This window comes from Silene latifolia, chromosome 1 (genome assembly GCF_048544455.1).
Source record: "Silene latifolia isolate original U9 population chromosome 1, ASM4854445v1, whole genome shotgun sequence".
Taxonomy (NCBI): Eukaryota; Viridiplantae; Streptophyta; class Magnoliopsida; order Caryophyllales; family Caryophyllaceae; genus Silene; species Silene latifolia.
This window is the reverse complement of record NC_133526.1, coordinates 102,591,805-102,604,400: the sequence shown is the minus strand read 5'-3', so window position 1 is coordinate 102,604,400 and position 12,596 is coordinate 102,591,805. Positions and strand designations below refer to the sequence as shown.

At 40.1% G+C, this 12,596-nt stretch overlaps 1 non-coding gene across 1 annotated transcript; it reads right to left on the bottom strand.

The window, feature by feature from the left end:
• Nucleotides 1-8,130: 8,130 nt before the first annotated feature.
• On the bottom strand, nt 8,131-8,237 carry LOC141620325 (small nucleolar RNA R71). The gene has a single exon (XR_012531936.1). It is a non-coding gene; the product is annotated as a small nucleolar RNA R71 (small nucleolar RNA).
• Between the last annotated feature and the right edge of the window lie 4,359 nt (nt 8,238-12,596).

Below are 12,596 nucleotides of genomic sequence, written 5' to 3'. Positions count from 1 at the left end.
TTGCTCGTGGCAAGGCATTTCCAGGAGAATTATGTCATCATGGTTTTGTTGGATCAGATCAACTAAGGGTAAAAATTTTGATTGTTCCTCAAGAGTTCGAGATTCTTGCACTTCCTATTCCGGTTTCAGCATATGATCTAAATACATTGAAAGATGCGATTGGAAGTATTGTATTGTGGCCACTTGCATTAGTGAGAGTTGAAAATGAGGTATTAATGATTATTTAGTTGTCCTTTATACCTTTAGTTTTAGCATAATCTGTCAAGTGTTAGGTCAAAATGCAAAATGGTAGACTGGTTCTAGTCTTATCATATGTCTATGTTCTGGTCTGAGCAAAGGTGAATGATGCGTGCATTTTATATAGGGTTTTTATCCTATATTTACACGCATTTCTATGTTATTTATGTAGCATCTAGCTACAAATGCCCCCGAATAGTCTACTTTGGTCTGTCTTGTATTATTTGCAGGTTTGGACCTGAAGTGAGTTAAATCGAACCTGAACCTATCCCATTTGCATGTATTTTGGAGGAAGAAGAATCAGAACTTGGAATCTGTCACTTAGAGATGCGTAAAGTGGCTTCAGAAGGTGTTTTGGGTTCATCCGTGTTGTTATAGTGGACGTTCCATCGATCGAATAACTTGGCTACTGAAAAGTGGTCGATCGAGCACTTCCTGATGCTGAGAGTTCTCGATCGAATACCTACTATGTTTGATCGAGAAAGGTGTTTAAGGAGTCCTTTGATCGAGTACTTATTGTGCTAGATCGAAGTGTTTGATCTTGATGTTACTCGATCGAATGGTTTACTTTTACTCGATCGAGTGGTTTTTGCCGTAAGGATATTTTTACGCAAGGATATTTTATTTCTATCTTAGAATAAATAGGACGACGGTAGTAGAACAATGCATCTCTTCCTTTGGGACCTGAAAATTTTCTCTCTCACTTTTACCTTTTAAGACCTAAACCTTTGCACTTTCGGAACTGATTGTAATTGGTATTTTTTATCCTTAATTTCAATTATTAATTTATTTCATTTGCTCTTGTTTATTCATCTCTTTTACATTTATTCTTGTTTTCTTTAGTAATTAGAATGTTTAAGTTAATTGTTTCTTTTGTTCTTGTTAATCTTTCCTTCTTCATTATGCGAAACTAATCTCTTATGCTAGGACATAGGGGAGCCATGGTAATTAGGGAGATTATGAATAGGTGATTAGGACTTGGTTAAGATTAGGTTTGTGTTGTTAATAACTGCATTTAATAGCTATTAGTTGCTTGAGTCGACGCATTCAGCTAGTTGATTTGGTACACCTTGACCTGGATCGGAAGATTGGAAGGGGTAAGACCTGCAGTGAACATTAGGGCATTCTAATGAGGGCGAAAGCTAAGTTTGTAATGTTTTAGGGCGAATAGCGAACTGGAAGGACCTTTTCACTACCCTACAGACCGAGTTTATGCTAACCTTTGACCTTAGATTGAATTCCTAGGAAACCATGGTGAACCGATTGTCCTAGCTATTTCTCTCTATCTGTTAATCTCTTTAAAGTTTAGTTGTTGTTCCCCTTTTGCTCTCTTTCTCTTTGTCTCCATAATGTAGAATCGAACCGTTTAAACCCCCAAGAAACGGTTACTTAGGCAGACTTAGTTTAGCGTACAACATTCCCATCTCCCTGTGGATTCGATACCCGACTACCTCTACTACATTTTATAGAGACCGGTTCGTTTTATTTTTGATAAGGTTGCGACAGCCGTGTCAAATTTTGGCGTCGTTGCCGGGGAGACGGTGATATTTTGTTTGCTTTATATTAAGTTTGTCTCTCGTCTCAAGGAATTCATTACTTGAGACTATTCTCATATGTTTACTGAAAGATCTACTATTCTAACAGCTTCATTTGCTAAAATGCCTAGCATTGCTAGTCACTCGGAGCCTAATACAGATTCTTTACCCAAGGGTTTCCTTCTTCCTACTACGGATGCTGGTAACTTTGGAATCTATCCATCTTACATTCAGTTGGTGGAAAGGAATCTTTTCAAGGGGGAAGCTAGTGAGGATCCGGGCAAGTATGTGGAGTTGTTCACTGATTACTGCTGTGCCATTCCTTTGGGTGCTGGGGTGACACAAGATAGGGTCAAGGAAATCCTTTTCCCTTTTTCTTTGACTGGTGATGCCCGGGATTGGCTAAGAGATCTGGATAAGGAAGCTGCTGAGGTGACTGACTGCAAATCTCTGGCATTAGCCTTTCACAGAAAGTACTTCCCTCCACAGCGCACCAATGCATTAAGAGGCCAAATCACTAATTTCACACAACTGGTCACTAAATATTTGAATGAAGCTTGGGCTAGGTTCAAGAAGCTAGTTCGTTCTGTACCTCATCATGGTTTCCCATAATGGTTCCTTGGCAACAAATTTTACAATGGGTTGTATGCCGATCAAAGAGCGGTATTGGATGGTGCGGCTAAAGGAAGATTTCAAAAGAATATTGATGACAACATGGGTTGGAATCTTATTGAGGATATGGCCATTCATGTAGCTGAGTATGGGAATTCCACAGGAGGAAGGCAAGTGAGCAAAAGCGACGGTGAATCCCTTGTGGCTGAGGTAGCAGTCCTTAATACTGGGTGTGACGAGACAAATAGCCCGATAAATTTTGGTGAACAAGAACAGATCCGTGCCATGATTGAGCAAGAGGTGATTTGTGGTAGATGTGGCGCGGAAGGACATGATCCGATGACGTGTATGGCAGAAGTAGAACGAGTCCATGCTTATCAACAATTCAAGCAAGGAATCCCGTTCTCCCAATTTTATGAAGATGTAGCCATACCATGTGTGTCTAATCCCATTGATTTAATGTCGCATAAAGATGAATCCTCTTCTACAAATATAGAGATAGCAGAGCTGAAATCCTTGGTGCTATCCTGGCACTTCAAGTCCAGAAAAATGTAGAAGAAAATGAGGATTCTATGAAGAAGTTGCAGGATCAATTCACACAATTTGCATCTGAGCAAATGAACCAAGCAAGTCAATTACCTCCTTGTGACCTGATTAATGCAATTAATCTTTGAAGTGGTCTTACCTATGATGGACCAAAAATGCCGAAAAATGCGGATATATCAGTTGATGAAAGCCCGGAAACTGTTTTGGAAGAGCAAATTGATGAAGACGCTGCTGATCCTCGACAAAGTCCTTAATCGAGTGAGCAGGACACTCGATCGAGCAGTTCTCCCACTGAAAGCTCTCGATCGATTGACAATAGTGCTCGATCAAGAGGTGCCGAAATTGAAGACCTTGATCGAGAGGATAGAGTTCCTCGATCGAGCAGATCCTAGGAGAAAAGCTCTCTATCGAGTGAAAATAGTGCTCGATCAAGTACATGCAATAGCGAAGACGCTGTTTCGAAGTCTAAAAACGCTGATGGATCATCTTCCCCTGCTGCAGAGATGCCAAGTTTAGACAAAGGTAAAGAGAAAGTCGTAGACCCACTTACTGTTACCAGAATTCCTTACTCGGGACGTCTGAAAGATGCTAAAGTTGAGCGACAGTTCGGTAAGTTTGTGGAAGTGGTCAAGAACCTTCAGGTAACTATCCCTTTTACCGAATTAATTACCCAGGTACCTTCTTATGCAAAATTTATGAAAGATATTTTGACGCGTAAGAGAGAGCTTAGTGAATTTGAGACTGTTGCCTTTATGGAAGAGTCTAGTAATTTAATTCTTAATAAAGCTCCACCTAAATTGAAAGACCCGGGTAGTTTCTCTATTACCTGTGTAATAGGAAATGAAGTGATAGATAAGGCTCTCTGTGATTTAGGAGCCAGTGTCAGTATCATGCCTTACTCTGTTTGCAAGAAGCTTAATATGGGTCATCTTAAAATGACCAATATCACCCTCCATATGGCTGATAGATTGGTTAGACGACCGTTAGGTATCTTAGAAAACGTGCCTGTCAAAGTAGGCAAGTTCTTTATTCCAGTAGATTTTATTGTCTTAGACATAGCTGAGGATACCCGGACCCCGATTATATTGGGAAGACCATTCTTGTGTACAGCTGGGGCCATCATAGATGTCAAACAAGGGCATTTGACTCTTGGAGTGGGGGATGACGCTATCACTTTCAGTTTTCCTGGTACACTATCTAAACTTATGATAGAGGATACTTGGTATTGAGTTGATATCGTTGATGATTCTGTTTATGAGTTCTGGTCGGATTCCTTGATAGAGGATCCACTGGAAGCTTTGATGTTGTTAGATGAGTGTGCAGATAACCCGGAAAACAATGACGCTGTGGTCGATCTACTTGAAGCTGCGATAGATGAGCGTGAACTCACCGACGCCGAAGGAGAGAGAGGGTAGAACAATTGGTAAACACTCTTTGCGCTATGGAGGTAAAGGTACCTGAGCGTAAGCGTCTTCCTTCCCATCTCAAATATGCATTTTTAGATGATACCGAGCAGTATCCAGTCATTGTTAGTGCTAAGCTTGATGATAAGCAGCTGACTTCTTTGTTAGCTGTTCTTAAGAAAAACAGGAAACCCATGGGTTATTAATTGGATGATATTCTAGGCATCATTCCTGATATCTGTATGCACAGGATTGAGCTAGAGGAAGATCACAAGCCTTGCAGACAAGGTCAGCGCATGCTGAATAAGAAGATGCAGGATGTTGTAATGGCTGAGGTAATGAAGCTACTTGATTCAGGTATTATCTATTCTGTTGGTCATTCTAAATGGGTGAGTCCAGTTCAGGTGGTCCCTAAGAAAGGAGGGACTACTGTGGTTAAGAATAACAAAAACGAATTGATACCTACTAGAGTTGTGACTGGTTGGCGGATATGTATAGATTATAGACAGTTGAATGCCGCCACAAAGAAGGATCACTTCCCCCTTCCTTTTATTGATCAGATGATGGAAAGGTTAGCCTCTCATAAGTTTTTATGTTATCTAGATGGATACTCATGGTTCTTTCAGATCCCTATTCATCCAGATGATCAGGAAAAGACTACTTTTACTTGTCCTCAAGGTGTTTTTGATTATCGTAGAATGCCTTTTGGTTTGTGTAATGCCCCTGCCACATTTCAAAGGTGCATGATGGGGATATTTTCTAAGTATTTAGAGTCTATTATGGAGCTCTTTATGGACGATTTCAGCATCTATGGGATTGATTTTGATAACTGTTTGTCTAAACTTAATAAAGTGTTGCAGCGCTGCATTAAGGTTAATCTTGTGCTTAACTGGGAGAAGTGCCACTTTATGGTTAATGAGGGAGTTGTCGTAGGGCACTTAGTTTCTAATAGGGGCATCGAGGTGGATAAAGCAAAAGTGCAAGTGGTTAAGCAATTACCTCCTCCTGTCAATGTTAAAGGAGTGAGGAGTTTCATTGGACATGCTGGCTTTTATCGCCGGTTCATCAAGGACTTTTCTAACATTACTAAACCATTTACACAGTTGTTACTTAAGGATGCCCCATTTGTTTTCACTGATGAGTGTCTTTCTGCTTTTAACAGGTTAAAACAGGCCTTGATTTCAGCACCGATTATCCAGCCTCCCGACTGGGAGCTTCCGTTTGAAATTATGTGTGATGCTAGTGATTATGCACTAGGAGCGGTGTTAGGCCAGCAAAAAGACAAAGCTTTAAGCGCGATCTACTATGCGAGCCGAACTCTAGATGAGGCTCAAGTGAAGTATACTACTACTTATGATGTGACTCATATTTGAGCACATTTAGTCCCCGAATTAACCTCGGTCCTATGCTTTATAGCACATAATTGGGTCATTTACTATCTTTAGTTTCCCATTTTGCATATTCTTTGAGGTTTTGTCTCCTTGGTAGGAAAGGAGTGCTAACCTTGCATTTATGAGGCGGAATGGAGCTAAATTGATCGCATCTAATGACCAAGCATCAAAGAGAAGAAAATACTAGAGGCCTAAGTAGATAATAAAGTGAAATGGGCAATGATGAAAGGATCCTTGCATCCCCGAAATGATCCTTGCGAATTGTTAACGAGGAAAAGAAGAGAAGCAGTCTGCCCAGGAATTCGAGCGGATCATACACGATCCGGGCGTCCCACAGCACCAAGATCCGGGCGTCTTGTGCCCAAGACGAGCGGGATGCAGCAGCTGGAGCCGAGCGTCTCTCCCAGGATCCGCTCGGATCGTAAGTTATTTAGAGAGCCCGTGCCTTACCTCAAGACGCACAGATTGTGGCAGCACTAGCACAGAAATGCTCATTTCCTTCGAGAGGAGCATTTCCTCAACTTTTCTTAGGGTCTTAATAGTCATTTAAGCCCTTAGTAACCCTAATCTTAGTACCTAATATTTAGTATAAATACCCCATTGTACTACCTAGATTAGCACAATCCATGAATGCTCTCTTAAGCAATCTTAATCCATCCTTAATCACTTTGTAATTCTCTCAAATTAGTTGTAATACAATTCTCAATATTAATCACATGTTAATCTTTCCTTAATTTCTCTATTGTTCTTCCTTTATTTTGGGTAATTAGAAGATTATTTGGGTTTATTTGGAGGATTGACAACCTTCCATCAATCATCAAGTACTTCTATTATTCTTTCTTTATTATTTGGAATCATCTTCATAGGTATAATTCTCCCTTAATCTTGTTTAATTATTGTTAATCACTTTCATTTATTCATCATGTTTTGCCTTGTTAGTATGATTGACAACCTTATTAGCATGTTAAACTTGATAATGAGTGAGTAGTTTCCTTAGCTAGGGTTAATGGAGAATTAGGGGAAACCAACATGGGGAATGATTCATGCTTAATCTAATATGTTTTCATAATTAAATTGCTTGCTTGTTGGGATTTCAACTTATGCACATGTTATGTTTGATGAAATGCGAGCCTATGAATCCTTGCATTTTTTACCCATCACCTATCTTTTCAATGAGGCTTGTAAGCTTATACACCAACTCGAGCCTCATTAGACCATGCATATAGTTGAATAGGAAGGATTAAGTCGACTTGTAGGTGTTGTACAATCTAATCGATTCGGCTCCGGGACCCAAACCTTCCTAGAGATTGTAAGCTTATACAACAACTCGATCCCTTTACAACAATAAGTGCTTGCTATATCATTGAGAACATGTTTTTATGATCAACTCCCATGAATCCCCTATGAACCCATGACACCCTAGTGCCTTTAATCAATTGTTTACACCCCTTTTAATCATCTTGCTTGTTTTCATTACTTTACTTTTATCTTGTTGATTAGTTTTGTTGAGCTCCTATCTCAACTGAAATTGTGACACCCTAAGACACGACCATTTGCAATTGAAAATCCTACATCAATACTCATCCCTTGGGATCCGACCTTTACTTGCCTCTTTGCTAAGAGTAGTTTGTAAAGTTATAAATATTGTTTTGGTTGGTAACTTTTGAAGACGAGTTTAAACCGGACCAAAAAATGGCGTCGTTGCCGGGGACGGTGTTAACTTGATTTGATTTTCATTAATTGTTTTTAGTTGTGTCTTTCTTTACTTTAGGGAAGTCAATCTCCTCAAGGTTGTTCTAATTATTTTCGAGTTGTTTGATATTTTGCATGACTAGGAGATCACAAAGTAATCCTTTACCTATTGATCTTGAAATTGAAGGAACCTTAACCAACAATAGAAGAGTTGTTAGAGGTACTTTAAGAGGTATTGGAGAGATTGTGGACATTCAACCAAATAACATTGAGTTTACCAACCCTTTTGCAAGAGAAGGAGAGGACAATCCAATACAAAATCCACCACAAAATCACCCCACAATGCCTAAATTTTCATCACATTCCGTACCAACCGAGGAGAATCTACCAAATGGTACTCCAACACGACCACATTTAACCGGTAATTTCATTGCCAAATCCGCATTCATACAACTAGTTGAGAGAAGTCAATTTGGGTGGATGCCTAGTGAAGACACTCATTCACAAATAGAGACTTTTTGTGACTATTTTGATGCGATTTCTCAAACCGGAGTTACTCAAGATCAAATCCGATGGGTATTATTTCCTTTTTCTTTGATTGGTACCGCAAAGCAACGGTTGAAGAGCCTAGACAAGGCTACCCTTGGTATTGATTCATGGAAGAAGTTAGCACTTTCTTTCTACAAGAAATTCTATCCTCCGGAGAAGACTAACATGTTGAGAGCCCAAATCACCGGGTTCAAGCAAAGGGATGAGGAATCATTTTATGAAGCATGGGAGAGATTTAAGGACACTTGTCATTCTTGTCCACGCCATGGACTTAGCGAGTGGTTCCTTGTGCAACAATTTTGGAATGGTCTATATGAAGACTCCCGCAACATTCTCAATATGGGATCCAATGGTATGTTTATCGAAGTTGATGACAATCAAACATGGGCTAAAATTGAAGAAATGGCGGTTCATAATTCGCAATATAGTAGGCCTCGAAAGGCCACTTGAGGAAGAAAGCATGAGGTAGATTCCATCACTCAATTGGGTGCTCAACTATATGCTCACATTGACACCATCATTTTGAAGTTTGAGATGGTCATGGCTAAGCTTGATGAAGCTTCCAAATCACCCAAACAACATGTTAATGTTATGGTGGCATCATCCTCAATTCCAAGTGGAGTATATGAGAGTTGTGGAACCTTAGGACATGACCAAAGTGAATGTAGGGGAACAAGTGAATGCTTTCCAAGCATACAAGAGTGGCACCCCTTATTCCAACTATTACAATGAGAATACCAAATTCCATCCCAATCTTTCATACAAAAGCCAAAATTTTCAAAACCCTCAACTAACATACACCCCACCTCCAATGAGAAATCAAGCTCAAAGACCCTTTTACAACCAAAGCCAAGGTTATCAAAATCAACCCTCTTGCAATCAATCCAATGACCAAGGCTTTGATGTTCATACAACGGTCCTCCAAATGCAAAAGAACCAACAAGAATTTTTCACCCAAATGCAAAACGATAGCTAAGATAAAGATATCACCATCAACAACATCCTAGCCCACACCAAAATGATAGAAACCCAAATGTCTCAATTAGCATCTTCTAGCTCTCAAAGACAAAAGGGGCAATTACCACCTCAAAGTAATCCCCCAAGACATGAGTCGGTTAGTGCCATCCATTTGAGGAGTGGTACAAGGTATGAAAGGCCGAAGAAGCCAATTGATGAAGATATTTTGGATGCTAGTGACAAGCAAAGAGTTGTGGAGAACTCTAAGAAAGAAGAACCCACCACCCAAGAAGTTTCAAAGAAGAAGAATGAAGATAAGGCTAAGGAGCCTATTGTGATTAGATTTCCATTCCCAAGTCGTCAAGCTAAGCATAAGTTTGATGAATAACTTGGAAAGTTCATGGAGATTGTGAAGAACTTAGAAGTCTCAATCCCATTCACGAAATTGATCAATCATGTTCCGGCCTATGCAAAGTACATGAAAGATATTCTTACCAAGAAGAAATCCATCTGGAAATTAGAGACTATTGCATTCACTAAAGTGAGTAGTGCTATTCTTCAAGGAAGTTCACCTCCAAAACTTAAAGATTCGGGAAGTTTCTCTATTCCATGCACCATTAGTGACACTACAATCAACAAAGCATTATGTGACCTTGGAGCAAGTGTATGTGTCATGCCATACTCGGTATGCAAGAGGCTAGGAATGGGAGAACTCAAGTGCACTAACATTACTCTTCAAATGGCGGATCGATCAACAAAGATACATTTAGGAGTATGGAAGGATGTGCCCGTGAGAATTGGCAAGTTCTTCATCTCGGTAGACTTTGTCATTGTTGACATGGAGGAGGATTCCAACATCCCTATCATTTTAGGAAGACCTTTCTTGCACACTGCGAGAGCGGTGATTGATGTGAAACATGGAGAGCTTACACTTGAAGTGGGGGATGAGACAATCACTTTCAATCTTGACAAGACAATGAGAGCTCCCCGACTACATGAACCATGTTTCAAGATCGACCATTATAGCCGAGAAAATGATCGGAAGAAGTTGGCATCTCAATGCAAAGATCAAGCTATGGGTAAAGAATCACCACCCATATGGAAGAAGAAAGTGGACAATTCTCAAGATACTCTATCCGGAGAGCAAGGAAATTTCAACAACAATGAGATCTTGAATATCTCACCACCAATCATGACAAGTAAGTAAGAAGGCCTCATTGGCCATGACAACAAGAAAGAGTAGTTGCCCGTGTCAACTCATGATCTAATTGGGGAGCAAGCTAGTGAAGTATGCGGTCTATGGGATGACGAATTTGAAGGATTAGTCAATCCTTACATTGGCAATGCTATGACCTTAGACCAAGGATTTGGTGATGATCTTGACTCAAGTCACCACCATGAAGAACACAATGTGCAAAGGTCTGTTGAAGATCTTTATAATGAAAATGAACAAGCCTTTGACTACTTCTACAAGGTGTTGAGCAACAACAACACCTTGGCTATGCCACCTTGATATCTCATTCAAGAGTGAGAGTTTGGTGGAGTCCTACCTAAACCACCATTTATAAATATTCTAACTCTTAACTTGCATTCTACTTCTTATATTGTATTTTTGTCAATTTTGGATTCACATTTTCATGCTTTGATCCAAGATTTTTATCAAGCGAGAAAGTGAGGGAAGTATTTTAATGTTTCTTGATGTGTAGTGTTTGATCTAGTGTGGGGATAACAAATGCCTAGGCTATCCGAGCCTTCATAGCGCACCCACAATGTTGAACAGAGGATTGAAGAAAGAATGACATGGGAAATGAAGATCCCCACAGGTGGAACTAAACTCGTGGGTGCAGGAAGAAATCCGAGCGTCCCAGAGGGAACCCGCTCGTCTTGGGCATGATCCGAGCGTCCTAGCTCTAAGACGCTCGTCTTAGAAGAGCTAAATTTGAAATTTTGGGACTATTTTAAAATCTGAGCAGATCACATAAGAGACGCCCGTCCCAAACCAGAAGACGCTCGTCTCAGAGGAAATTTGTGCATCTTGGCCTGTGAAAAAACTGAGAGTCCACACTGTCTATAAATCCGAGCGTCCCCAAGTAAAGACGCTAGTCTCCTGCAGAAATCCGCCCATCTCCTGAAGAATCCGCGCGTCTCAGCATGAGCTAGAAATTCCTAAGCTCGCTGTTTAAGAATCCGAGTGTCTTCAAAGAAATCTGCATGTCTCCTGATGCTGAGTTGCTATAACACGGGATTAAAATCCCTCCTTCCCCAATTCATTTCTTTCTTTCAAAACACAAACACACACCCAAAACCCTCAAAACCCTCAATCCCCTCATCAACAAAACACAAATTACTCAACCAAAGTCACCCATATCAAATCCAAACCTCCTAAAATCACAATCAAATTACTCCTTCATCAACAAAATCCTCAAAAATTGAATCGGTTTTTCTAGGGTTTCAAGGCAATTTCGAAAATCTCAAAATCGATTAGGGATTAATTGGAGCTTGAGGAGACTAGAAGTATTCAAGCAAAAATTTGGTTTGTTGATACAATATTGACAAGGAGAAGAATATGGCAAGAACAAAAGGTGGAAACAAGGCACCCACAACATCAAATCTTTCCAAAAGGCAACAAGCTCTTTTAGCCTCAAAGGCTATGGTAGTGCATCAAGCAAGGGTGGAGATTCAAGAACGTGCTACTCCTATGGTGGAAGCTACTCCTACTCCGGTCATTGAACAATTGCAAGATTATCCGGAGGTAAATTTCATAGACGATTCTCATAGAAAAGCATTTGTATTCCTTGCTAGAAAGACAATTTTGCCTACCAAATTTATATGTCAAGATGCTTTAGCCAAATTGGGTGTTCTTGAGAGGACTAAGAATTTTTTCGAGTCTATGAAGTTGAAAACACTCTTTGATATGCAAGAATTGACTTACCCTTCCCTTACCTTGGAGTTTATAAGCTCTTTGAAAGTCACTAAGGTAGAGACTCGGAAAAATGTTGAATTCCGCCTAGAAAACAAGGATAGAAAAATGTCTTTGGATGAGTTTGGCACGGTGTTTGGTCTTAAGGACCATTCTCCTTATGTGAAGAAGCCTTCGAAATATGACCCCGCACCTCTAAGGAAAACAATCACTGGGAGGAAATTTGAATCCTTCCATGAGTGTCATGTTCTTTATGTCCACCATCCGGGCATAAGAGTGTGGCATAAGGTTGTGGGCAACACTTTAATTGCAAGCAAAGGCACTAATAATTTTACCGAACTCGACTTTATCTACCTTGAATCCACCATGAATGTCAACAAAAAGTTCACCAATGAATACAACATACTTCAACTCTTACTTGAACGGTGGCTTACAATTGACCATGGTAAAGATGGAGCAGCTTTTATTGTGAATGGAGGATTAGTAACATGGTTAGCCAAACACTTTAACCCCGGATTTCAACAAAGAAAACACATACACACCGGTTAAAGGAGGCAACCTTCTTGATATGGCCACTATGATCAACAAGTTTCATTGGGTCAAGAATGATAATCTTGACAACAAGTTTAAGTGGCTTTCTAAAGAAGCTAAGTCCTCTATATTGCCTAACAAGATATGCCGTCTCAATGTCCGAAGTCCAAACTACCTTCTTCCCGTCTCCGATGAAGCCGAGATGATTATGAAACAACATAGA